Below are 26,425 nucleotides of genomic sequence, written 5' to 3'. Positions count from 1 at the left end.
CGAATCCCCCCAAAACTTTCAGGGAAGGAGCAGAACTGAGCTGGCCTCAATTTTGGAAAATTTCACACAATTTCCTCAATCGACGCCAAAGTTATTCCCAATAGAATGTTGTGGATTTCCTATGGAAACTAGGCCCTAACTATATATACCTACTGGCTATCTATCTATATATATCACGCTCAATTTCCGTCAAACTCCCTTTCACTCTCGACCGGGTGCTACTCTCTGACTCAATCATCCTTTGTCCTCTGGCACAATTTGAAATGCCCCTTTCCATCACTGCTAAGCCTTAGAGATGATAAAGTTAGTCCTTACTTCTGGATTCTTCTACACTGCTTGCAACTCTATGATAATTAATCTTTTCATGGTAGTGAAGTTGAAGCCTTTAACTGTATAATTAACTTAATTGATATCATGCCATAGCACTGAATTGATTAATTGTTTTCGGCTCCAAAAACCGCAAGGAATCTGTGTTTTCTTTTACTGTACTTCTTCCTTAATTAAATACAGGCTGATTGCCATTAAACGTTATGTTTCCTGCCTATTTTCCTTCTCCTCAAAATGTTGACCCAGGCTATTGGTCTACTCATGCCCATGGAGACAGCATGCTCCGGTCATTAGCCGCATCTGTCACCGCGTGATTTGTGCCTCCATTTTGGCTAATGAACTGTGAATGGAGGCATCAGGTCGGTCTCCTGCGTTCAGAGTAAGTGGTCTGGATACGAGCATTTAGAGAGGTGATTTAAAGATCAAAACCATGCCTCTGACACTGATGGCGATGGGGAGTGACAGAGCCAATGTTGCTGCACAGGGCCGATATATATGACATAAATGTATGAGACAGGCCTCACTACTACATTCCTCGGCAAACCAGGTCTAGCGCCTCAGATTTAATGGCTCGAGACTCGCATGCGTAGGTTCTGGAGGTGTTGCTCTGCAAAGGGGCACGACACGCAGGCAGCGTTGTATTCAGCGGTCAACAAACATAAAAATTATAGGCTTTGGGGGGCTTAAAGTCAAAGCAAACTTCTGGTCAGTCCGCTGAACGGCTTACCAAGACCTCCATAAACTCAAGTGCTCATAAATCCTGGTGGCTCCATCTTAAACGATAGGGAGGCAGGCTGGCTCGCGCCGACGAAAATAAGCGAGGAACATGACAAACATCATTAGGGCGAGATTACGGGGAACAAGTAATGCGTATTTCACGAAACTTGAAATTTCTTGAAGAGAGTTGCACCGCGTAGTACTGCACTCTAGTGCCGAAATGCCTTACGTTGTGTAAAAAAAGGCGACAATACGGTACGCGCTTGAAGAGCTAACGGTCGGTGTTCAATGAACAGCTGTTGACAGGTGAAGACAGTAGTTGTCCAGAATAGTCCTTAAAATCTCTTTACGCTGGACTAAAGCTACACCGTCGAAAAGAGGGATTTGCAATTTGCAATATGATGTGGAATTTTGCATAATTTTTCAGCTATTTAGTACATTTACGCAAAAGAAAGCAAATTACGCAAACTTCGTACACCCCTAAAACCATTTTCTGCAAGCAATAATTTAGTCCTTTGACTTTGGCAAAGCAAAACAGGACTATGCAAGCAAATGTGGAAAAAACATAAGACATTGAAATCTTCACTCCCTTGAAAGAAATAGACTTCAGAGACCACAAGCTACATTAACAATAACCTAACTGGAGTGAACATCCCTAGGAGAAATTATATAACGGGTGAGCACTGTAGAGATAGCTTTGTTTAATTAGATCAGCCACACAACACGTGGAAATGTTGGAAAGAAAATGAACATCATTTTTAGATCGAGCCTGGGCAGCGCATGTGGTGCTCTGGGAGCTATGCTGTATTGGAGTGTGTACTTTAAGCCCCGCTCACATTTATCATTGACTTGTGTTATTGTCCCTCCTAAATTCTGGCTTCTGATCCGTTATTAGGATGGTTAGTCCCTCCTTAGTACCGCCTTGTCTTCATTTGTAACCTCCCATGAGGACTGGCCCTTTTACTTCGGTTGTTACACGGTAGGTCTTCTTTAGTCTGTAAGCACTATCTTCTTTAATGAGTTTCTCTTACTGCAGGAGGGCAGGAGGGTCTCTCATGTGCACTTGTGACCACCAGCTTGTTTAACCTGTGGCAAAAGGGGAGCTCTTCAGGGGCCAGGGGATACAGAAGGGGGCAACTCAGCGATGCCTTTAAGGAGGTCAAAGGTGCGTGATGTAAATTCCGCAGATCTGGTGTGTTTACTTTCTGGAGGAACATCTATGTTAAACATGAGTATGCTTTAGGTTTGCTCCTCTGCTCACTTGCTAAAAGCCATGACTTCAACAACAAGCATTGGCATAGCCAATAGGTCTCGCCTGTGGGACCTTATAAGTATTTAATTATGCAGCACAATGTCATTGGAGCAACATCACCTGTTGCATGGCTAAACACTTATAAAGTGACAAAGGTGAGACCTATTGGCTATGCCAATGCTTGTTAATTATGGTTTGCGTTATTTAGAAAAAAAAACAGAAGGACCTCTTTTAGACACGTGTTTGGAACGAATTGCTAAACTATCAATTACAATGTTTTTCATGAGCCTGAACATAAGTGTAGATATTCTAAAATGTATATATATCGAAGAAAATTCATGGATGGGGAACAAGTTGCTTTTCAAAGTGACAGAATGGCATTTCAAGAGCTTCGTCAACGAGGAGCAACTATTTTGGGACACCAACTTTAAGACTCTCAACCTTGCAGAACCAGTTCCCGCAAGCCCATTGATGACAGAATCAGTAATTTTAATGACTGGCATCCTTTACAAGAATCTCCATTCTTGTGGCTCGTGTGTTGGCATGTTATTTCACTTTCACACTCAACTTTCATATCATATAGGAGTTATGCAGTTTTGCTGAACACAATTAACATTTGGGGCTATGGATAGTGGCAGATTCTTTGTTTTCTCCCTTCCCATTTAATGGACAAGATGACTAGTCTTGGAATCAAATTCATACAGTTGTTCTTCAGCAGAACTGCTGCTTGGCGAACTACTTTACCAAAAAAACAAATGTTTTAAACTAAAAACACTAGTATTGGCAAAGCCAATTGGTCTGGCATTGGTCGCCAGCCTTTTAGCAAACCTTGTTTTGTCATGGTTTTTGCAAAACTTTATTATTTGGGAATATGCCAGGCGCTCCTCCACATAAAAGAAAAAAATAATTTACTACAGGTGAAAGGATTTTTGTTCTCAAGAAACACACATTACTATAGTACTCCCTGGAACTGAAGGAAACTACTTTGTGTGCAGATGTATTCCTTTGGAAAGGGTGGCAAGTTTCAACTTGTAGTGAACTCAGCCAATGGCTGAAGTACACCGATACATTGCGACGTAATGCATGCTGGAGTGGGAAAGAGAAAAATGTGAATGACACCAACCACAGACAAATGGATGAAGTCCAGCTGAACCTGGAGATCGCGGAACACGTTGCGCCTGGAGACAGTTAAATGTACTCGTGTTAACTCGAGCTCGCCTTATAATAAGATTTGACTGACTACTATCGACTTTGAGAGTTTGAAGAATCAATTATTTGGATTATCTCATGTTATAAATGAGACCCGAAGTAAAAAATTATTTTGATTAGAACAGATTTATGATATATCCATTTCAAATACATGAAATGACACCTTTTGAGCCCTGATGAAGTTATATGATGCATGTATAGAGCATCTGACGAAACACGTGTTGGCAGCAAAAGGAGTTGTTTTGAAGATTGAACAATAAATTAAATTTTGGACCACTGTTCAAGTTGGACATTTGGATTTGTACGCTATGGTGGATCTGTTATCAGGATGAACATTATGAGGATTTACGAAGAAGAAATTATAAGAGACATTACTTCTGCACTCGTATAATAATTTGTGAATACGTAAAAATATATATACATCAGAATTTGAACTGTGGAGGCGCTCAGGGAGAAACTTTGGTATCCAGCTGAACCTGCTCCCCCCCCCACCCATATGTAACTATTTTGGAAGGAAGGTAGGTAGGAGGACTTAAAGGAATTTACAACAGCATTAACAGGAGATTAAAAATAAAAACACGGCACTGAAGGGAACTAGATTGTGTGCAGATGTGCTCCTTATGAGAGGGAAAAATGCAGTTACTGAAAGTTAAGTTAACCAGGTACTTAAGGACGTTGGCCCACTGCCCCACGCCACATGGTGCAGTGAGTGGAAGCAAAATGTGAATGACAACAACAGACCAATGGATGAAGAGAGGTGGCTGAAAGCCCTAAATGTAAAAATAGTATACACTTTAGCAAAACCATAAGGTCTTTGCTAACGCCAGACCACAAAAAAAAGAAATCCTAAAAAGGTGTGTTTAGCCGACCCAATACTTACCACTCACTGGCACTATCACTCTTCTTTGCTGCCTTCTAATTCGGCAGCACGTCCCAAGCATCAGTTTGTGGTTCACTTCCATCTCTTTGTGTGGCGCATGAACGAGGTACAAATTGATTTCTCTTAATTAGAGTCCATCCACTGCTCACGCTGTGATTGAGGTACTATTTCTTCTCTTTTTGCCATTTTAAAATAGCACAAACTTGACCCGAATGTATTGGAGCACTTAACATGAACACCAGTTACCTTACCCCCACCGCTGCTGCCGACGTTCAGCGGACGTCGTGTGCACTACCTCGGTAGTGCTGCGCACGTCCGTTGAACGTCGCGGCCCCTCCCGCGTAATAGAACGTTCCGCACTAGCGCTGAACGTTCAGCGCAGGCAAGGGGTTACACAAGGACACATTCATTTTTTTAACGGGTACGGCGAGTTTTTGCTATGCTTGTTGTAGTATAAAATGTGCTTTTGTGGGCAGAGTTCCAGGAGCTTTGTACTCCACAGCAATTGTGCAAGGACAACTTCTTGTGGGTGCATTTGTTTTATCCTTCTCTCCATGCCACTACATGACAATTCACGCCACTCTAAGACACTACATGCCACCTGATGCCACTCCATGACACAACCATCTTTTATATGATGCTCCACTCTAGAACATTCTACGCTACTTTACTCCGCTCTACCAAACTCCAGTCTATGCCATTCCACTCTACACCACTCCATAAACCTCTACTCCATGCCACTCTAAGACACCACTCTATGTCACTTTGCTTTAATTCACTCTATGCCACTCCACACTACAGCACTCCACTATACAACACTACTCCATTCTATGCTATTCCACGACACTCTACTCCACGCCATACCATTCTACCCCACTGCACGATTATTCTCTATGCCACACCACTTCACACTTCTCCACAACACTCTAGTCTATTGTACCACACTATGCCACTCCACGACATTCTACACCACTATTCCACTCCACTTTATGCCACTCTACCCCACACATCGCCAAAGCCAATAGGTCTAGCATAGGCGTGACCCACTGGCTATGCCATTGATTGTTATCCCTGGATTTAAAGTGCTGGTTTTACAACAAAAAGATGAATAGGAAGTAAAGTGTCAAAACACAATTCACTAGTCCACTCTAAAGGCCATGGATACTAACTGGTTATAAATGCAATGTCCACATAAATTGTTGTTAGCAAAGATTATAACTTCTGTGTGCAGTTTATTGGTATAAGCCAGTGGCAGAACATAGGACTCTGTACAGCAGATAGAATACAGAAATAGTTATAAATCATAGTGGCACATTTTATGGGTGTAGCTGTTTCAGTGCATAATGGTTATGTAGCACGTCTGGAACTGTGTTCATGCTGCAGCTGTGACGGCCAATATATTAATTTTAAAATAAAAAATCTGTATGGAAATTTTTGCGGATTTTGCGTGCTGCACTGGTTTGCAAGATGCTACTGTGAGGTGGTTGTTTTTTTTGTAAGCATTTCCCAAAAATAAATTAGAATATTTTTGGTCCTTTGAGTATGCTTTGGCTTCTTAAACCTGGTGCAGTGAGAACAATTTGGAAGCAAAATAACCTTTCGCTTGGTGGAGTTAAAAGAAAGCCTTACTGGTCTATAAAGTGCAATGGTATTTCTGACTTAACACTGGGATTGGATTTTGTTACAATAGTAACAGTTGCGTAGCATTTAAGAGCAGGATCACGAGACTGACGCCAGCAGAGAATGTCTCGTAAATAATAAAACCTTAAGATGGCTGTGTGCCAGAGCTGAATGTCACTGTTAACTTTACAAATATTTGTAAGTGGCTAGAGTACAGAGGCCTCTAAAAGATGCAGTTGGCTTGAGCAAAATAAACTGTTACAGGACGTATTCGCTATACATCATATCCCCCCTTAAATATGAACCATACTGGAAATGTATAGTTTTGTTTTCAAGGTATTTACTACTCCGCCGGATTCAATATGGAAGTGGCACAAAATAGTTTCTTTAAACCCATCAATATGGGTCACTGCTGCTCACCAAATTCCATGTTTGCATACCGTACATAGCCCACCATGTAAACACCAAGGGCTTGATATAGAGTTGATGGGTAAAAACTCCTACTGTTCCTGTAGCTAAATCTGAAGGAAAATCTATTCTTGGTAATTTTTTGCGCCGTACTAGGCATACAGTTGAGGAAATTCCAATAACTATTTTCCTTCAAATTTAGCACAAGCTAAATTTGGCCAGATTTATTTGATTTAGGACAATGCAAACCCATTTCTCAAGGTTTCTGTGAGCATACTGCTTTTATTTGTTATATTATAATTAGAGTGCAGCAGCTACCCCTCGGTGTTCAACAACTAGTACAAGATGAACAAACAATTCTGTAATTTTGTACAATAGAAATATATATATAATCGAACCTAGGAAAATAAAAAAAGGGTTAAGACGTGGACCCTTGAACGAACATGCAAGTACTTGAAGACTGTGCACCATGATTTATTCAAAGAAGTTCTTACCTATGACAGGTATTCCGGGACGATGAATACAGTGATTCAGTTCAGACATTGGACCTCTAAACATAAGCTTGCACAGAATCTTCAGCACTTCTCCTGTACAATTACCCCGGAAGTGGTAGGTGCAGCTAGGATAATATCCTAAAAAGGGCAATCTGAAGTAGTGAAGCTGTTGTTGGCAAGCAGGCTTCCAATAGCGGTGCATTCCTTGAAGTGTCATGCAGCAGCATCCATCAACGGAAGGTTCACCTGTAACAAAACAAAGTTTCCATGAATGAAAATTCTAAATGGCTAGCGAAAAAAAAGCAAATCAGGGTTTATTCCTTCAAACTGCTGCACATTCCACTGGAATCTGGATTTGTCATATGGTAAAGAATTGCTGGTACGTCCCAAACACCTTATTCGACTCTTCTATGCCACTACATGGGTATGTTGGAGTCCGTAATGGATTCACAGTTGCATGGAAACCATATCATGTATGGTCTTGAAAAAAAACGACCACCAAAGGAAACAGTATTCCAAGATCAGGCCGATTTGTAATAAATTATAACTGTGATTAACATACATTCAAATTACGTCTCTCGAAACATTCAACGTGTAGAAGAAATCCACTTCTTTGAATACGTTAGCAATTACAAACATTTAAATGCAAGAACCAGCTCTTGGGGTGCCTAGATGCGGCACCATGTTTCACACAAACCTGTCTGTAAGAGACTGTAAGAACAGTATACATGTAGCCTTTATCATCCCAAAAAGAAAAGAATCTCTATATTGCATGGAAGGGTAATTTGTGGTTTTCTGCAGCAACAATTGAAAAACATTCTGTATGATTTCTTGGTTCCACTCCTTGTTAGGCATGGTCTCTTTTCTGTTAATCATATTTACTAAACAAGTCCCTCTAGGCCTCCGAATCGACTGATGGTTACACGATATCTAAAGAAAAAAGCCAATCCTGAAGTTAAGGAAGAAACAGGACAGCTGTCATTTTTTAGACAGGCCTCCTAATGTTGTATTCGGACACCATATGTACCTCTTTTTCCTGTAACCAGGGCAGGGAAAGACCAGTGGTGGGCCGTTTAAACTTGGTCCTTATTTTGAATGAAATGCTTTTCTGTTTTCCCAATAGACGGTCGCAGTTCCCCATGTTCCACCTTCAGTAGAGAAATATGCACTATTCAAAGTAGAGATATTACGAACAGGGTGTCAAATATTCCAACTATGTTCTACTGCCCTCCCACACTATCTTGCAATTCCTCGGTTACTGTAGAGGCAAATCCCACTTTATGTTAGGCTGCTGCACTGCTCATGCTGCCTGTTCCCCCAAAACTGACCTCCTGAATCACGGGTGCTGATCTTTCCAACAGCACATACATGGATTCTAAAGTGATGAAACTAATATTGTAACTGGGAAGGGTGGGTAGCTTCCAGAGCCAACCTTCAGCTGGTGCACAGCCAGGTGACCAGAGCTGCTACTGCCATGTGCTAAGGTAGGTGGCAGACTTTTTGCAGTGAATAGCAATTTTCAATGGATGCAATCCGTTTTGAGACACAATTACTTGAATCCACTGACTTCATCCTAAAGTACAGTACAGATAAACCATGCACACAGAAGAAGCCTGCTCCCTCCGTACTATCACAAAGAATCAGAGGTTTTGGATAGATCCATCCTAAATTGACTGGGCATCTATCACATCCATATAAAGGCTTGCTCCAGTGCTGCTGCCATAATAGAAGCACACTAAATTTGGGCTCAATTATTTCTTAAATGTACAAGCACACTGCTAAAAAGTAAAGTAAGTCATGCAGTTGATTCTTTTTAAAAAGCATCAACAAAGCTGATTGAGAAGTTACAATGAAACTTCACGAATGTGGAGTTTGTGTTTGTGCTATTGGGCAGGACAAGTGGAAAAACGAGTTAAAGAGTTTGGGGAAAGAGGGACGAGTAGGAATTGAATGAATGAATAAATCTACTGGTGAGCGAATCCACTGATTTACGAATCCATGAGTACAGGAATGGATGGATGGAGGCAGTGTGTGAAGGAGGGCATGACTGGTAGGGCATGGGTGGCTAGGTGAGCCAGTAGACATGCTTCGATATAGCTACTAGGCACCATGCAATTGTGAAAATATTTACTGAGCGCAACCCAAATAAACAAAAAATGAATTTGCCAGTTGCAGTCCCATTGAATTTGAAAAACTCTGCAGAACCAAATGGAACGGGTGAGAAAGTCTGTGTAAGTGTATGCCAGGACTTGTCTGACTTGCTAGTAAATATAATTTGTATTTTCTCGACTGCATATACCTAGCCTTCCTCTTAAAGGACTGGAGGGCAGCTAGTCGCCTATCTACTTGGTGACCCCATATCAAGTTGCAAACACATAGCCATTTCAAGCAGGTTACCAAAACATTGTTCTAGGCTTAAAATGTGGTAGCTTATACTTAAATGAAAAAAGTGAAAGTACAAGTTTCAGAGACCCTTGTGTTGCTAGCTAAGACAAGCATTTGCAATGCAACAGGAATCACATTTACGAGAGTTTAAGCTATTGTCATTTACGATGGCAATAGCTCAAGCTCTACTAAGTGCAACACATATTTCACTTTAAAGAAGCGTCCGCCACTGCCCGGGGCTGCTTGAAAGCGAAAGTGCGCATGGCGTGCTGAAGGTAAGGAAAACACATTGTGCCTGCAGTAAGAGAAACTCATTGAAGAAAATAGTGCTTACAGACTAAATAAGATAAACCGTGCCGCAACCGAAGTAAAAGGGCCAGTCGCCATGGGAGGTTACAAATGCAGAGAAAGCGGTACCAAGGAGGGACTAACAAACCTAATAACTCAGAAGCCAGCATTTATAAAGGACAATGACACAAGCCAATAAAAAATATGGGTGGAGTATGGGCGGGACTTCAAAGCCATGCTCCAATACTGCATGCCTCGTGCATGCACTGCCCAGGCTCGAACTAAAAAAAGAAAGAAAAAAAAAGACGACTAGCTGCAGGTATTGCACGCGCTATGGGGCAACCAGCAAGCACCGCAGTTACCTGTACGGATCATTCAGGCAAGGTGAGTAGAGTTTATCACATGATAGCTTTACCAATGGAAGGTTGGCAGGTCTGAGCAAATGTCAATTACTTACAGGATCACCTGTAAAAGGTCTATTGCATGACAAGATGACTATGGATAAGGCTGGTTAATATTCATTAACTAAAATACTATAACAGCTCAGCACTCGTCTGTATCACCTCTGGAAGGCAGGTTGAGCTGGTGCAGAATCCTTCATAGCAGTCCTGCAGTGGAAAAGGCGATTGAATGTGCCCAGAACCAATCACATCGATTTCACCATCATATCTGTCTGACTGCAACCCCAACATTGCTGCATCATATGATAAAAATTAAGTAAACGAAAAAGTACAGAATACACATATTTGGAGAGCATGGGGATCTCTTGGAACTACTGGAAATTGATAGATGTATTGGTCCTCAACTCAATGGCTTCCACTTAATCACTCCGATAACAATGAAAGTTTGAGTGACCCTTCCAGATTTTGAACCTGTGACCGTTGGGTAAAACAGAGATCGCTGCTATGATTTCATTACTCCACTGAGCCACCAACCCGGGCTTTATGGAATCATTTTGAAAAAATGGAAAAGCCACAGGTGAATAAATGGGTCGAAGATTAAACAGATGAGTGGGTTCTTGAGTAGAAGACTAAATACATGATAGATGAATATGAGCACCTGCTCGAGGTTTAGAGTGTACCTGACAGATAATGCCATGCACTCATTGTCCCCAATCAACATGCCTATCCAGGGCTCGAGTCAGGGTACCACAAGGGTGGACGGCGTCCCCCCACTTATTTGACCGGGAGCTCGATAACTGGAGCCACACATTCACTCTTTGGCCTCTCTGCAGCGAGATCGGAGCCCATTCAGAACGCTGCTCACGCGCTGGCTACTCTGATGCAATCGCATCTAAGGGGTGAGCGAGGGGAGGCAATGAGTCTGATGGTGCAAGCCACCTTTCGTGACTTCACTTCCTGTTATGGCGTCAGCGTCCCCCCACTTCTTTTTTTAGAACTTGTGCCCTGTGCCTATCATGAAGCACCCCGCACTTGCTAATCACCTCTTCCTACCCAGTAATGAAGCCTACACCGAGGCTCCGACCAAACACGGTGCAGCTAGCTGCAGAGCATTGAGGTAGTGACAGTATAAACAGAGACGTTCTAAGGCATGGGCAAGGTGGGCTCTGGACCAGGGCCCCAGCCTTTCAGGGGTCTCCCCGATAGACCCCGCTCGGTTCAGTAGAGAGTCTTGCCCTGATGACCTTGGATAATTCAATAATAGAATAATAACATATTGTTATACCAGTTTCCTTTCATTTATTTTTAATGTGGGAGACGTGTGAGAGTCTATTACAGACATTTTGCAAAGAAATTGTGTTGAGGTTTGATGAAACATCCATTAAAAAAGTGTATTTATATGAAAACGGGACCTCACTCACATATGGGAAATGGAAGGGTGTCACGGAGACTATTTGTAGTAATATTAGTGAGCCGCTGCGGTGTCCCATGCCTTCAGGCTGACAGTGATTGGCACATCAACACTGGCAATGAACTGTCACTATGGCAACTCATGGGTAGTTCGCATGCTGCTGCAGGGCTCCTACTGTTCCCATTAACTTAAGCACGACTTCCGCCTAAGCGCCCCAACTCCGGGCAGTCGATGACACATTCTGCCTCCTGGCAACTAAAGGCTGCTGCTGAGATCCTGCTGGGCCTCGTGCTTTCAGCCTCACCCTTACCTGACGCATGCACAGTGCCATTTCGGAACAAGAACCCTGCTTTATCTCCAGCAGAAATCGAAAGCACTCCCAACAGTGTCACTGGCGGGTACTGCCAGCTCACAACCTGCTGTCTGACCCCCTGATGAAGACCCCAGCCTGACACTGAGCCAAGCAGTGAACTGAGCAGGAGGGAGCACGTGTCCTCTCCGAGCTTCTTAAAGGGCATTCCTTTTGTGCCACTGGCTCTTCGATAGTGACTGCCCCTATATGTGCCCGATCCCTGCTCAACGGTGAATCCAGGAACCCTGCTCCAGTAAGTAAGTAAGTAAGATTTTATTTATATTGCACAGTTACTTAAAACCATTTACAATACATCTGAAAAAGAAAGGCAATCCTAAAAAAAAAAATTTAAAAAAATGCATTGGTATACAAAACTTTCAAAATCAGTATATAAAAAAATCAATATATATATATATATATATATATATATATATATATTAATATTTGTATCTGTGAATAGAAACAGCAAGCATATACCAGTGTGTCCACATTAATGACTTGCTTGCTTAAGTTAAGATATTATAGTTATTAAAATGATGTCTTATCCATCTGGTTTGTGGGACAAGTTGGCTTATTGGTCTAAGGTGACTTTCATCATGCCTGACCCCTCATTTTCCGAAAGCCTGTTTCGAAGCTTGGCCATGTATTTCCCAAACTTGGCCAGGTCTGATGGAAGAGTGCAGGAGAAAAGTACCGAAACGGCTTCTTTTACTGTTCGAACCCCGTGTCGTAGCCAGATTTGTTTTAAAAAGATCCGTTGGGGCAAGAGCATCTCAGGGCAGCAGCAAATCATGTGTAACAGAGATTCGTTTTTGTAGTTGCAGAGTCTGCATCTTATTTTGTATTCCAGGGACCTCCACCCCGGGTTTAGCTCTTTAATTTGGAGGGGCACTAGTCTGGCCCATATGATGTTTTTGAGTGCTTTCCTTCCAAGTGCTTGGCTGAGGTAGGGCTGTGTTTTGTGCCCTGTATATGATGTTTCCAGCCCGGGTGTTACGAATTCAGCTAGATCATTTGTATTTCACGAATAAAGACATTGTTTGTTTATTGCATTTTTAATCACCAGGTAGTTTGTTGGTGCATCTTTCCAGTTTTCAATTGCAAGCCCCAACGTTTCCACTGCTTTTTCCTTGTAGCTATGCCACGGGTTAGCGGTATCTCCGTAAATTGGCTACAGCATACTTTTTAAACTTCCAGCTGGGGCAGTTAAAACTTGGTAAAAGTATTTGGCATGTGTTCCCAAGCATTCCTTACTTTGTTGCTTTAGGCCAAACTCCAAACGAATTAGACTGTGACGAGTGTATTTGGGAAGTTTAAAAATATGTTTGTAGGCCTGGCATTGTACTTTATCCTGAATAGTTAAAGAACTGTGCACAGCTTTTTCACATATAGTATAGATGAGTTAGAAAGTTATTAGGTGCTCTCGGGTATCGCCTATCACCCTCAGGCGAATGTCTATATTGGAAAATAACGTGTGATCAATGGACCATTGATAACATCCCCAAGGCACTCAAACTGGTGCATTCCTCCAAAAAATTCAAGTGAGAAATAAATGTTGAACATTCCATAAGTGTTTAATTTCATTCAAAGATTTCTTCTCTTCACAAAATCGTTATTGGTAGCTTAATCAAGCTAGATGTTCACTTCATAACCGAGTCAAAAATGCATTTCCAATTCAACATTGTACATTAGTGGAGTTTGCTCCAATGCATTTCGGGCCACCGCCCTTCATCGGGGAGCATCTATAATAAAAAGATAATAACGCTTGTATAATATTCATATAAATACCAGACAGTGAAAAAACGGGTAAGAAATAAAGGAGGGGAAGGCACCATAATCTATCTAGATATAACTTCACTTGTATGACAATTTTCGTTATTTAACTCGGACTCAACAACAGCAATGGTATCACGTTATCTAAATTTACGGTAACAAAGCAGTTGACGTGTTAACCATTGAGAATAAAATAGTCGCGGTTCTGTTGGGTAACCATTATTAAACGAGCGCGTCAAAACAGACGATGCTGCATTTTAAACTTACATGTCTCCGTGGTTCATAGCGTTCCCATGCCGCGAACCGGCAAGATTAAACCGGAAGTGTTACGGCGGTTGTGCAACAACAGCCTGGGTCAAATGCGGAAAGTTAACCACTTGGATGCTAAGGGTGGTACCTGATGTTCAATGTAATTTCCATTGAAGTCAATGGAAACTCCATGACGAGCTGAGCTCGTCATGAGTGTCGAAGGGGTTAAAAGACGGACTATAGTGGTAAAGGGCTATGGAGCTAGACGAAAGACTGTTTCACGCTACAGTTTACTAGAGATAAAGTACTATGTAATTGGACAAAAATATACTAGAAAATAAAAATGAAAAATAAAATGAAACTAGACTGGTATTTATAAATTACATTCTGTAAAAGACATATATTGTCAGCAAGCAGTGTAAACGAACAGAAAAGCACCAAAGGCTAGCAGTTCATAAGTAACACGCAAATTCCACTCTGTCATTAAGACCAAAGGGTTTGGTCGCATTAAGTTTATAAATCCAATAATTTTCACGTTGAAGGAGCATCCTGTTATTGTCTCTGCCTTCTGCTTTATGTATGATCTCTAATGCCATGAATTTTAGTTGAGATATATTGTGATTCATATCCAAAAAATGTGATGCCACTGATGATTTGAGATTCTTAGTTCGAATGTTTGACTTATGTTCGTTTAAGCGAATCTTTGCGTTCAGTCTTACCTACATACACCTTTCCACATGGACATTTTAAAAGGTACACTAGGTTACTAGAATCGCATGTGGCTGTAACTTTAAGATTGATGTTAAATCCTTTCATTGGATGTGATATAGTGTTTCCAGTGATAACGTTGTGGCAATTGTTGCAATTGTTACATGGTCTAGTCCCTTTTGCTATTGGATGTTGCTCCATAGGTTGTTTAAGGATCTCTCCTAAGTTCTTACTCCTTGTATGAGCAAATATTGGTTTGTGTTTAAACAGGTCTTTGAAATCCGTCTCTAATTCTAGCATTGGCCAATGCTTAAGAATGATTTTTTTGTAGGTGTTACTGACATTTGAGAATTTTGATACTATGACCATCCGGTCACAAGATTTATCTTTTTTGTGCTGTTGTAATAGACTCACTCGATCCATTTGATCTACCTCTTTTTTGGCCTGTGCCAATATTTTGTCTGGATAATTTCTCTCTTTAAATCGATCAATCATTTCATTCATTCATTCTTGTTTCTGTCTGTGTAATATCTGAACTTATTCGTTTCACTCTCATCAGTTGAGATTTGGGTAGATGATTCTTCAATGAATCCTGATGGAAGCTACTATAATGTAGCAAGTTATTGCGGTCTGTCGGTTTTCTAAAGATATCTGTTGTTATCTTGTTGTTTTGAAGAGTCACTTGGACATCCAGAAAAGTAATCGTCTTAGAATCAATTGACCATGTAAACTGGATTCGAGGATTCGCTGAGTTTAACATCGATAGGGCTAGTTCTAAGTTCTCTCGTGTATCTTTCCAAAGTATAAAAAGATCATCAATGAATCGTATGTACATTTTCAGATGTTTATTCCACTTTGTGTTTGTCCAGATATGGGTCTGTTCAAATTCTCCCATAAATATGTTAGCGTATGCCGGGGCAGCGCTGTTTCCCATACTGGTACCCACTAGTTGCAGAAACCAGTTGTCTTTGTACTTGAAATAGCTATGATACAAAGTAAACATTGTGAGTTCCATCAAAAATATTTTCATTGGTTCATCCACTTCTAGTTTCAAGATAGCCTGTTCCATGGATTCTATGCCTTCTTTATGTGGGATATTCGTATACAATGAATTAACATCCGCTGTGCATAACCATAATTGTTCATTGGGCTCCATTTGAATAGCTTTGAGTTTTTTCAAAAATTCTGTAGTATCACGGATATAACTGGGTAGAGATTGTACAACAGTTTGTAGGTGGCGGTCCAAAAGTTGGCCGATTGGCTGGTGTATACTGTTTCGAGTTGATACTATCGGTCGAATTGGGGGATCCATGAGATTTTTATGTATTTTAGGTGTGGCATATATATTTGGACTTTTGACATTGATTTTTAACAGAAAGTTTTTTGTTTTTTGATTAATCACACCTAGTGATGTTGCTTTCTCAACAATCTCTGTTAAAGTTTTCATATATTCCATGGTAGGGTTGCCTGGTAGTTTTAAATATGTTTGATCGTCTGATAGGTGATCTTGAAGTTTCTGGTGATACATGGTTGAATTCATTATCACTAATCCGCCGCCTTTGTCTGCTTTCGTGCAGATTATATCATGATTACTAGCTATTTTCTTTAGTGTGTCACGATCTTTTTGAGTCATATTCTTGTATTGATGTTTATGAAAATTGATTGATGTCAAATCTCGTTTCACCAATTGTTCAAACAGATCAATGGTTTTGTGGCTCTGTGGAGCTTGAAATGAACTAGTTGTTTTGAGACCCATCAGGGGGTCAGGTTCTTTAATCCCTGTGGGAGGCATGATGTTTGTAAAGAAATGGCGTAATTTAAGTTTTCTTGTCAATTTAAATGTGCTAATTTCTAGCTCTAATAAATCCGTTGTTGTCGTTGGTACGAACGAAGTGCCTTTTTGTAATAAATTCATCTCTTGATCTGTAAAAGAATAGTCAGATATATTAATGACTAGTTGAGATTCTGTTTTTTCTTGTTGTCTTTTTTCGGCTGTGTTGTGCTCCTTGTTTGAGGTTGACCTGTTTTTGACTTTACTCCTCCTTGATCTTCTGGTTCTATGACCTGTTCTAAAAAATCCACATTGGGTACTGTTGAGGTTGAACTTAATGTTTGTTCAATCGATGTTGTTGGTCGCGTTACTGGTTGTTTTCTCTGACGATTAGAAATGTCACTATCTGACGATGATGTTTCAGTATTTTGGGTGTAGGGGCGACTTCGTCTTTTTTGGGCGTACACCTCCGCCCAGGTGTAGACCTCCCCTAATTTATAGTCAAGTGTATCACGACGGTACTTCCTCAATTTACGGTCATTAATCTCATTGGTATGTTTATCCAGTTGTTGTTTAATATCTTTCATTAGAGCATCTAATTCGTCCGCCGTCATGTTTTTCTTAAGTTCTTCATTCGTTTCAATTATTTCTTTTTCAAGATCTAGCAAGATGTTAGATAATTCCTCTATGATCAAAAGGATCAAATCCAGGCTGCACTTATTTAATATTGCGTACCAGCGATCCTGGAAGATTTTTGAGTTTTTACACAATGACGGTTTCAATGCAATTCGCAGACCTCGTGGAATGCGCTGTGTTATATGATACTTCACTAGCGTGTTAGCATGTAGTTTTTGATTGATTTGTCTTTTAGACAGATAGATTAATTGTTTTATATTCTGTTCTTTGTTCCTGCTTGTTGACGATTGTGAGATGTCCTCGTGGATAAGAGCATATATTCTAGAGGCTTCCTCATTGGCAAATGCAAAAGTATCAGCTCTTGCTTCTGTTGAACGAGCTATATCTTCATATTCCATGTTGAATTAGTAGTTCTATGTTGGATTATCAGTTTTAAATGCGTGCAGGACAGTTCGTTGGTGTGATAGAATGAAATAAACTGAATAGTTAAAGAACTGTGCACAGCTTTTTCACATATAGTATAGATGAGTTAGAAAGTTATTAGGTGCTCTCGGGTATCGCCTATCACGATTAACTATTCAGTTTATTTCATTCTATCACACCAACGAACTGTCCTGCACGCATTTAAAACTGATAATCCAACATAGAACTACTAATTCAACATGGAATATGAAGATATAGCTCGTTCAACAGAAGCAAGAGCTGATACTTTTGCATTTGCCAATGAGGAAGCCTCTAGAATATATGCTCTTATCCACGAGGACATCTCACAATCGTCAACAAGCAGGAACAAAGAACAGAATATAAAACAATTAATCTATCTGTCTAAAAGACAAATCAATCAAAAACTACATGCTAACACGCTAGTGAAGTATCATAAAACACAGCGCATTCCCCGAGGTCTGCGAATTGCATTGAAACCGTCATTGTGTAAAAACTCAAAAATCTTCCAGGATCGCTGGTACGCAATATTAAATAAGTGCAGCCTGGATTTGATCCTTTTGATCATAGAGGAATTATCTAACATCTTGCTAGATCTTGAAAAAGAAATAATTGAAACGAATGAAGAACTTAAGAAAAACATGACGGCGGACGAATTGGATGCTCTAATGAAAGATATTAAACAACAACTGGATAAACATACCAATGAGATTAATGACCGTAAATTGAGGAAGTACCGTCATGATACACTTTACTATAAATTAGGGGAGGTCTACACCTGGGCGGAGGTGTACGCCCAAAAAAGACGAAGTCGCCCCTACACCCAAAATACTGAAACATCATCGTCAGATAGTGACATTTCTAATCGTCAGAGAAAACAACCAGTAACGCGACCAACAACATCGATTGAACAAACATTAAGTTCAACCTCAACAGTACCCAATGTGGATTTTTTAGAACAGGTCATAGAACCAGAAGATCCAGGAGGAGTAAAGTCAAAAACAGGTCAACCTCAAACAAGGAGCACAACACAGCCGAAAAAAGACAACAAGAAAAAACAGAATCTCAACTAGTCATTAATATATCTGACTATTCTTTTACAGATCAAGAGATGAATTTATTACAAAAAGGCACTTCGTTCGTACCAACGACAACAACGGATTTATTAGAGCTAGAAATTAGCACATTTAAATTGACAAGAAAACTTAAATTACGCCATTTCTTTACAAACATCATGCCTCCCACAGGGATTAAAGAACCTGACCCCCTGATGGGTCTCAAACCAACTAGTTCATTTCAAGCTCCACAGAGCCACAAAACCATTGATCTGTTTGAACAATTGGTGAAACGAGATTTGACATCAATCAATTTTCATAAACATCAATACAAGAATATGACTCAAAAAGATCGTGACACACTAAAGAAAATAGCTAGTAATCATGATATAATCTGCACGAAAGCAGACAAAGGCGGCGGATTAGTGATAATGAATTCAACCATGTATCACCAGAAACTTCAAGATCACCTATCAGACGATCAAACATATTTAAAACTACCAGGCAACCCTACCATGGAATATATGAAAACTTTAACAGAGATTGTTGAGAAAGCAACATCACTAGGTGTGATTAATCAAAAAACAAAAAACTTTCTGTTAAAAATCAATGTCAAAAGTCCAAATATATATGCCACACCTAAAATACATAAAAATCTCATGGATCCCCCAATTCGACCGATAGTATCAACTCGAAACAGTATACACCAGCCAATCGGCCAACTTTTGGACCGCCACCTACAAACTGTTGTACAATCTCTACCCAGTTATATCCGTGATACTACAGAATTTTTGAAAAAACTCGAAGCTATTCAAATGGAGCCCAATGAACAATTATGGTTATGCACAGCGGATGTTAATTCATTGTATACGAATATCCCACATAAAGAAGGCATAGAATCCATGGAACAGGCTATCTTGAAACTAGAAGTGGATGAACCAATGAAAATATTTTTGATGGAACTCACAATGTTTACTTTGTATCATAGCTATTTCAAGTACAAAGACAACTGGTTTCTGCAACTAGTGGGTACCAGTATGGGAAACAGCGCTGCCCCGGCATACGCTAACATATTTATGGGAGAATTTGAACAGACCCATATCTGGACAAACACAAAGTGGAATAAACATCTGAAAATGTACATACGATTCATTGATGATCTTTTTATACTTTGGAAAGATACACGAGAGAACTTAGAACTAGCCCTATCGATGTTAAACTCAGCGAATCCTCGAATCCACTTTACATGGTCAATTGATTCTAAGACGATTACTTTTCTGGATGTCCAAGTGACTCTTCAAAACAACAAGATAACAACAGATATCTTTAGAAAACCGACAGACCGCAATAACTTGCTACATTATAGTAGCTTCCATCAGGATTCATTGAAGAATCATCTACCCAAATCTCAACTGATGAGAGTGAAACGAATAAGTTCAGATATTACACAGACAGAAACAAGAATGAATGAAATGATTGATCGATTTAAAGAGAGAAATTATCCAGACAAAATATTGGCACAGGCCAAAAAAGAGGTAGATCAAATGGATCGATTGAGTCTATTACAACAGCACAAAAAAGATAAATCTTGTGACCGGATGGTCATAGTATCAAAATTCTCAAATGTCAGTAACACCTACAAAAAAATCATTCTTAAGCATTGGCCAATGCTAGAATTAGAGACGGATTTCAAAGACATGTTTAAACACAAACCAATATTTGCTCATACAAGGAGTAAGAACTTAGGAGAGATCCTTAAACAACCTATGGAGCTACATCCAATAGCAAAAGGGACTAGACCATGTAACAATTGCAACAATTGCCACAACGTTATCACTGGAAACACTATATCACATCCAATGAAAGGATTTAACATCAATCTTAAAGTTACAGCCACATGCGATTCTAGTAACCTAGTGTACCTTTTAAAATGTCCATGTGGAAAGGTGTATGTAGGTAAGACTGAACGCAAACTTAAGATTCGCTTAAACGAACATAAGTCAAACATTCGAACTAAGAATCTCAAATCATCAGTGGCATCACATTTTTTGGATAGAATCACAATATATCTCAACTAAAATTCATGGCATTAGAGATCATACATAAAGCAGAAGGCAGAGACAATAACAGGATGCTCCTTCAACGTGAAAATTATTGGATTTATAAACTTAATGCAACCAAACCCTTTGGTCTTAATTACAGAGTGGAATTTGCGTGTTACTTATAAACTGCTAGCCTTTGGTGCTTTTCTGTTAGTTTACACTGCTTGCTGACAATATATGTATTTTACAGAATGTAATTTATAAATACCAGTCTAGTTTCATTTTATTTTTCATTTTTATTTTCTAGTATATTTTTGTCCAATTACATAGTACTTTATCTCTAGTAAACTGTAGCGTGAAACAGTCTTTCGTCTAGCTCCATAGCCCTTTACCACTATAGTCCGTCTTTTAACTTTCCGCATTTGACCCAGGCTGTTGTTGCACAACCGCCGTAACACTTCCGGTTTAATCTTGCCGGTTCGCGGCATGGGAACGCTATGAACCACGGAGACATGTAAGTTTAAAATGCAGCATCGTCTGTTTTGACGCGCTCGTTTAATAATGGTTACCCAACAGAACCGCGACTATTTTATTCTCAGTGGTTAACACGTCAACTGCTTGGTTACCGTAAATTTAGATAACGTGATACCATTGCTGTTGTTGAGTCCGAGTTAAATAACGAAAATTGTCATACAAGTGAAGTTATATCTAGATAGATTATGGTGCCTTCCCCTCCTTTATTTCTTACCCGTTTTTTCACTGTCTGGTATTTATATGAATATTATACAAGCGTTATTATCTTTTTATTATAGATGCTCCCCGATGAAGGGCGGTGGCCCGAAATGCATTGGAGCAAACTCCACTAATGTGCAATGTTGAATTGGAAATGCATTTTTGACTCGGATATGAAGTGAATATCTAGCTTGATTAAGCTACCAATAACGATTTTGTGAAGAGAAGAAATCTTTGAATGAAATTAAACACTTATGGAATGTTCAACATTTATTTCTCACTTGAATTTTTTGGAGGAATACACCAGTTTGAGTGCCTTGGGGATGTTATCAATGGTCCATTGATCACACGTTATTTTCCATTGTACTTTATCCAACATTGCCTCCATTTTGCCTGGGAACGCCTGTTGTGCATATCCTGCGGTTGCCCTGATCTTGGCTTGTAGTACCTTTCTAATGGGAGCGGACGTTGGGCACTGCATGAGCTCATTTAATTTGCATATCGAAAAAATCGTTGCTTGTGCTCTGGCCTTCATTTTGTGCGTATGTGATGTAGCTTTGCCAGTTTCACTTAGCCAGCACCCGAGATAGTTATATGAGCGCGTGGTTGTGATGATTTCCTTCCCCACGTGCCATTTCAGTGAGGCTTTTTTGGGGAAGTGGCCAAAAACAACAACTTTTGTTTTTTGCGCGTGGATTATGAGCTTGTTGATTTCATTGTACTTATTTAAGGCTTCTAGCCCTCTTTGCAGGCCAATTTTTGTGTGGTCCATTACCACTAATTCGTCCGCATATTGTAAAATTTGCAGTTTGTTTCTCCCGATTTTTAGCATTGCAAGGCTGGCGTTCAGAAGCTTCTTCCCCAGATCTGCTGTATAAAGATTAAACAGCGTGGGGGCGAGTACGCAGCCCTGTTTAATCCACGATTTGTCTGACACTTCTTTGTTATAGTATTATCTGCTAGTTTTACTTGGATCCAGGTATTGCTGTATAATGAAATTATAGCGTTAAGGAGTCCTGCTGGGATGTGCCAATTGCTCAGTTTTTTGCAGAGCTTATTTCGGGGTACCCCGTCAAAAGCGGCTGAATAGTCTACAAAGCATGTAAAAATTGGTTTGTTGTTTTTACAGTTTGCTTGCTGGCTCAAGTATGACATGGCCACGATGTTATCAATTGTGGAGCATCCCTTGCGAAAGCCAGTCTGGTAGTGGGGGAGGATTTCGTTCTCTTTAATCCATTCGCTTAGTCCCTTCAGTAGAGTACTGGCATAGGCTTTCCCTTGAATGTCCAGGAGAGCAATGAGTCGATAATTTTTTGGGTCTGTGTTGTCCCCCTTCTTGACGATAGAATGCAGGAAGGACCCTCGCCACGAGTCTGGTACTTGTGCTTTTAGTCTACATTCGGTAAACAGTGTGGAGAGAATTCTACTCCAGTAAACTGGATCTTCTCTGAAAATTGCCCCGGGGAGGCCATTAGGCCCAGGAGCCCCATCTCTTCTTATCCTGCTTATCACTTGTTTAACTGAGGTGCCATCTTGTTCTTTTCCAAGTGATTCAGCGCGGGCTTCCGTAACAGTTTCTTCTCCAGTTGCAAGTAGGACCTCTTGTTTTTCATGGGCTGCGATAGATGCTTTCTCATTGTAGATTGAGGCAGCGTACTTTATCCAAACATCGGCGTGTACTGAGTTGCGCCTATCCACTTTGCCGTTCTCCAAGTTTGCAATGAATTGCCAAAGTTGTCGTTGTTTGTAGGGTTTTGAAAGCTTGTGTATTGTTACCCAGTCATGCTCTAGTTTCTCCTGTTTGAGTGACCATATTAAGTGTCTCTTCTTCTTTGATAGGTCTGTGCATTTCTCCCTTGTTTCTTTTGTTCCTCTAATTTTGTGTAATCGTTTTGCTTTTTTTAGACAACATAGTCAAATTTGACTATTATGTCTAAATCTTGATGTAAGCATTATATTTCCCGGGCCGCAGACATTAGGATTGTTGTCCAATTTAGCTTTTAGGTTTCCCATCCACTTTGTCCAGTTTTCCATGGTGGGTGGATTCCACAGGCTCATCTCTTGTTTTTTTTTCCAAAGGTTGAACCGCTTGGCTTGGGACGTGTTCCACTTTATCCTTTTGACTAGGGAGTGTTCTTCGGTCCCTATTGATTGCGATATAGCCTCAGCTTGTTCCCTCTGTAGTAGGCACAAATTTAGGTCCACCTGCAGTAGTTTGTGATCACTGGTCTCATGTGCTATTTCAGTATTGACAATTTTCTGGGATAAGAGATTACACAAAAAAAAAGTAATCTATGGTGGAACAATCCCTAATTGTGGCCACACTCACGAGTTTAGAGTCTGGTGATTTCCATGTGTCCCTTACAGATTGTAGGTCGTAGTTTTTTAGGAAGGAATTAAAAACCCTTTCGGAGCTGCTAAACCCGAGCGTATCACTCTGGTATGTACCCAGGTGATGCAGGTTAAAGTCTCCTGTGATAACTTTGGCCAGGAGCGCGTTGGAATGTAATATTTCCTTTATCAGTGTTATAATAGGTTTGGTGGCGTCCAGTTTGTACTTTCCCTGTGCATTGAGATATAAATTTATCAGTAAAATGGGTGAACTTTCTTTTCGGGTCCTATCACCCTCTATTATGAGCGCCTGTAGTGAGTCAGAATCTATTTTTACCATTTTTACCATCATCATCTTTTGATGTTTTACGTAGATCGAAATGCCCCCCGATGGTCTACCGAAGTGATTGTTTTTGGTTGCTGTTTTATGAAAACCAGCATAGCCTTCGAGGTGTACGTTATCTGTGGCCAAAGTTTCCTGTAGGCATACTTTGTCTCCTTCCTGCAAAGTTTGTAGGACGGTTTCATGTTTAAGTGCTTTGTGTACCCCTGCCACATTCCACTAAATAATTTTGAGGTTGGAGAACGTTTTATAATTAGTGTGGGATGCCCTAAGCGGTTCCGGTGCTGCCGGTTTCCTGATTAAAGTCCGCCCTTTCCATTCTAGTGGGCCCACCCTGCTCCAGTATCCAAGCTCGCAGTCTGACCCGCTCCCAAACTAGTCTGACACGGCGACCTCTCCTCGATGCTCAGGGGCCATGCGGACAGCCACTCGCACGTGACCCGAGGCAGGTGGAGCTCCACCTGCCATTGCCAGAGCCGCTCTGCCTAGCACCATTGCGCTACCTGCATCTCAGCAGGCCGTGAGAGGAGCACCGCGAACGGCTCCAACCACAAAGGTTGGCCCACTTGAAACCGGGCCTCAGCTCTGAGCATGCCAACCTGACACTCTCAAAGCACTTGGGTGGAGGAAGCAGCAGCCTTGCTTTTCGGCGCAGCTAATTTTTTTCAACCAATCACATGTCAAAGGGTCAGTACACTCACCACGCCTCTCCCAGTATGGTACCTTGATGTATCAATCACTGCCGAGAGGAGGGTTAAAGCAGTGCATTAAGTGGGCTGCGTTTTACCGGAGCTCAGCACCGGCGGTTTTTTAAGGGAGGCCTCGAAACGGGTCTGTTTTGTGCCCGGGCACAGTCGGACCGGTTTTTTTGCGGACTGCAGTGACAGCAGGCACATCGATGTGCGCATGCTCACACTGCTCACTCCTCACTCCTCACTAGTGGAGAAGTTACGGCATGACGTCATGCCAGGTGAGCCCTGTAGGGGGAAGGGAAATTCTTCAAAGAGAGTCATTTTCCCGCTGGATTTCCCTTCTCTTTTTGAAACTCGGGAGCAGCAACATTGTCGTGGTGTCATCAGGGCTTTAAGTGGAAGCTTATTCAATATTATATACAAGCAGTACTATCTGCTTATTTATCTTATACAACTAACAACCATTGACAAAGCCAATAGCCCCGACTTGTTGTAAGTATGATGTTACTTGTTGTATCATATCTGGATGCAATGACAAAAACAGCAAAATACCTGTCGGGCAGCACACTATGCTAAGCACAGATTTTTAGCTTACGTGTTTTTAAGACACGCCCTTAATTACATTGACCACGCCCCTTTGAGACACCCCGCCCCCAGTTTTTTCATCCCACTTAAAGCCCTGGGTTAAAGTCTCATGAAATGAGTGTAAATGCAATGTTAAGGGGCTAATGACTGAAGAAAGGATATGTATTTCCACCCAGGGTTGGATTGGGATAAAAAAATAAGCCCGGGCACACCAAAAAACAAGTGGCCCACATTTGCGTATTGCCTTTCCGCAAAACATTGCTTCAGCGAAGTTGTATGAAAAGAAAGGGGGTGGGGGCATGTTTTATTAACTTCACTTAGATAAAAAAAATGCACAGATTAGTTCACACTGCTGAGCCACATAGGAATGCAAGTGAGACGACTTCTGCTCAGGGCCCCTGCCCTGCTCAATCAGCATACATTAATAGGCCGGCCCAGAGAGAGAAAGTGAGCAATACCTGCACCCATCTGCCTCTAGAAAGGCAACTCAGGCACCCCATTGGGCCACTGGCGGCATCATAACAGCACAGACAGCCCCCAGGATGCCCAAAAAAGCAGCCCACAGCTAGGACTCGGCTACCAGCCGTTGGGCTATTTCCCGAGTGCCTGCGTTACCAATTCGACCCGGTTTCCACCCTATTCGTCCTCTTGGTCTTCAGCAGGCCATCTGCTCCAGAGTGACAACCGATGTGAGTTTTAAATATTTGTTCTCTCCTCCCAAAGCCACGTTAGTGTTTAAGAGGAGAATGGGGGATGAAAAAGCCTTTTTTCTACTCTAGTGGAGCGCATATGCTGTTTAGACGACTGTCGCTGCTCACCCGTGCCAGTCACTGGCCGTTTGCTTGCACTTGGGTCGTCGCCCGAATGGATGTCGTAGGGAACCATCTTCTTTCTTGACAGTTAAGTAACAGTTTCGTCCCACATACTTGGTCATAGCGGCCTTTAACTTTTTGCATTGTACCTGGTTGGGGCTGCCTTTAGTGTTGCGCTGTGTATTGACGATGGTTCGTGTTATGGCACAGCGCAATATCTCGTCTTCCAGCCTTACCAGAAGAATCAAGCAGACGTTTTGAATGTGCTCCTCTGTAGGACCTTTAACTTTTTCAAAGGCCAAGTCTGGACTGGAGCAGGGCTTCGGCTCCACAAACACCAACTTCAGACTGTTTTGCATTGACTTAAGATGCACATGGCACACACACGAAGTTTGCTGTACCGTTGCAAACTCTCAGGGAGAGCGGTCTTGTTTCTGCACGGCATGGATCCCTTACTGGTTGCAAGATGTAGCGTCCTCCCCCTCCTGGAAGCATGCAAACGAACACGCCA

General features: G+C 41.2%; 1 protein-coding gene across 2 annotated transcripts in view; it reads right to left on the bottom strand.

The window, feature by feature from the left end:
- Nucleotides 1–26,425, bottom strand: part of IP6K1 (inositol hexakisphosphate kinase 1) — a 279,958-nt gene that overhangs the window by 170,958 nt on the left and 82,575 nt on the right. For both annotated transcript variants that reach the window (XM_078661204.1, XM_078661205.1), the window contains exon 2: nucleotides 6,908–7,153. The gene's annotated coding sequence lies outside the window, so the exon portion shown is untranslated. The remainder of the gene's footprint in view (nucleotides 1–6,907; nucleotides 7,154–26,425) is intronic.

The sequence above is a fragment of the Lissotriton helveticus genome, chromosome 9 (genome assembly GCF_964261635.1).
Source record: "Lissotriton helveticus chromosome 9, aLisHel1.1, whole genome shotgun sequence".
In the NCBI taxonomy this organism is placed as follows: Eukaryota; Metazoa; Chordata; class Amphibia; order Caudata; family Salamandridae; genus Lissotriton; species Lissotriton helveticus.
This window is presented reverse-complemented; position numbering and strand designations above follow the sequence as displayed.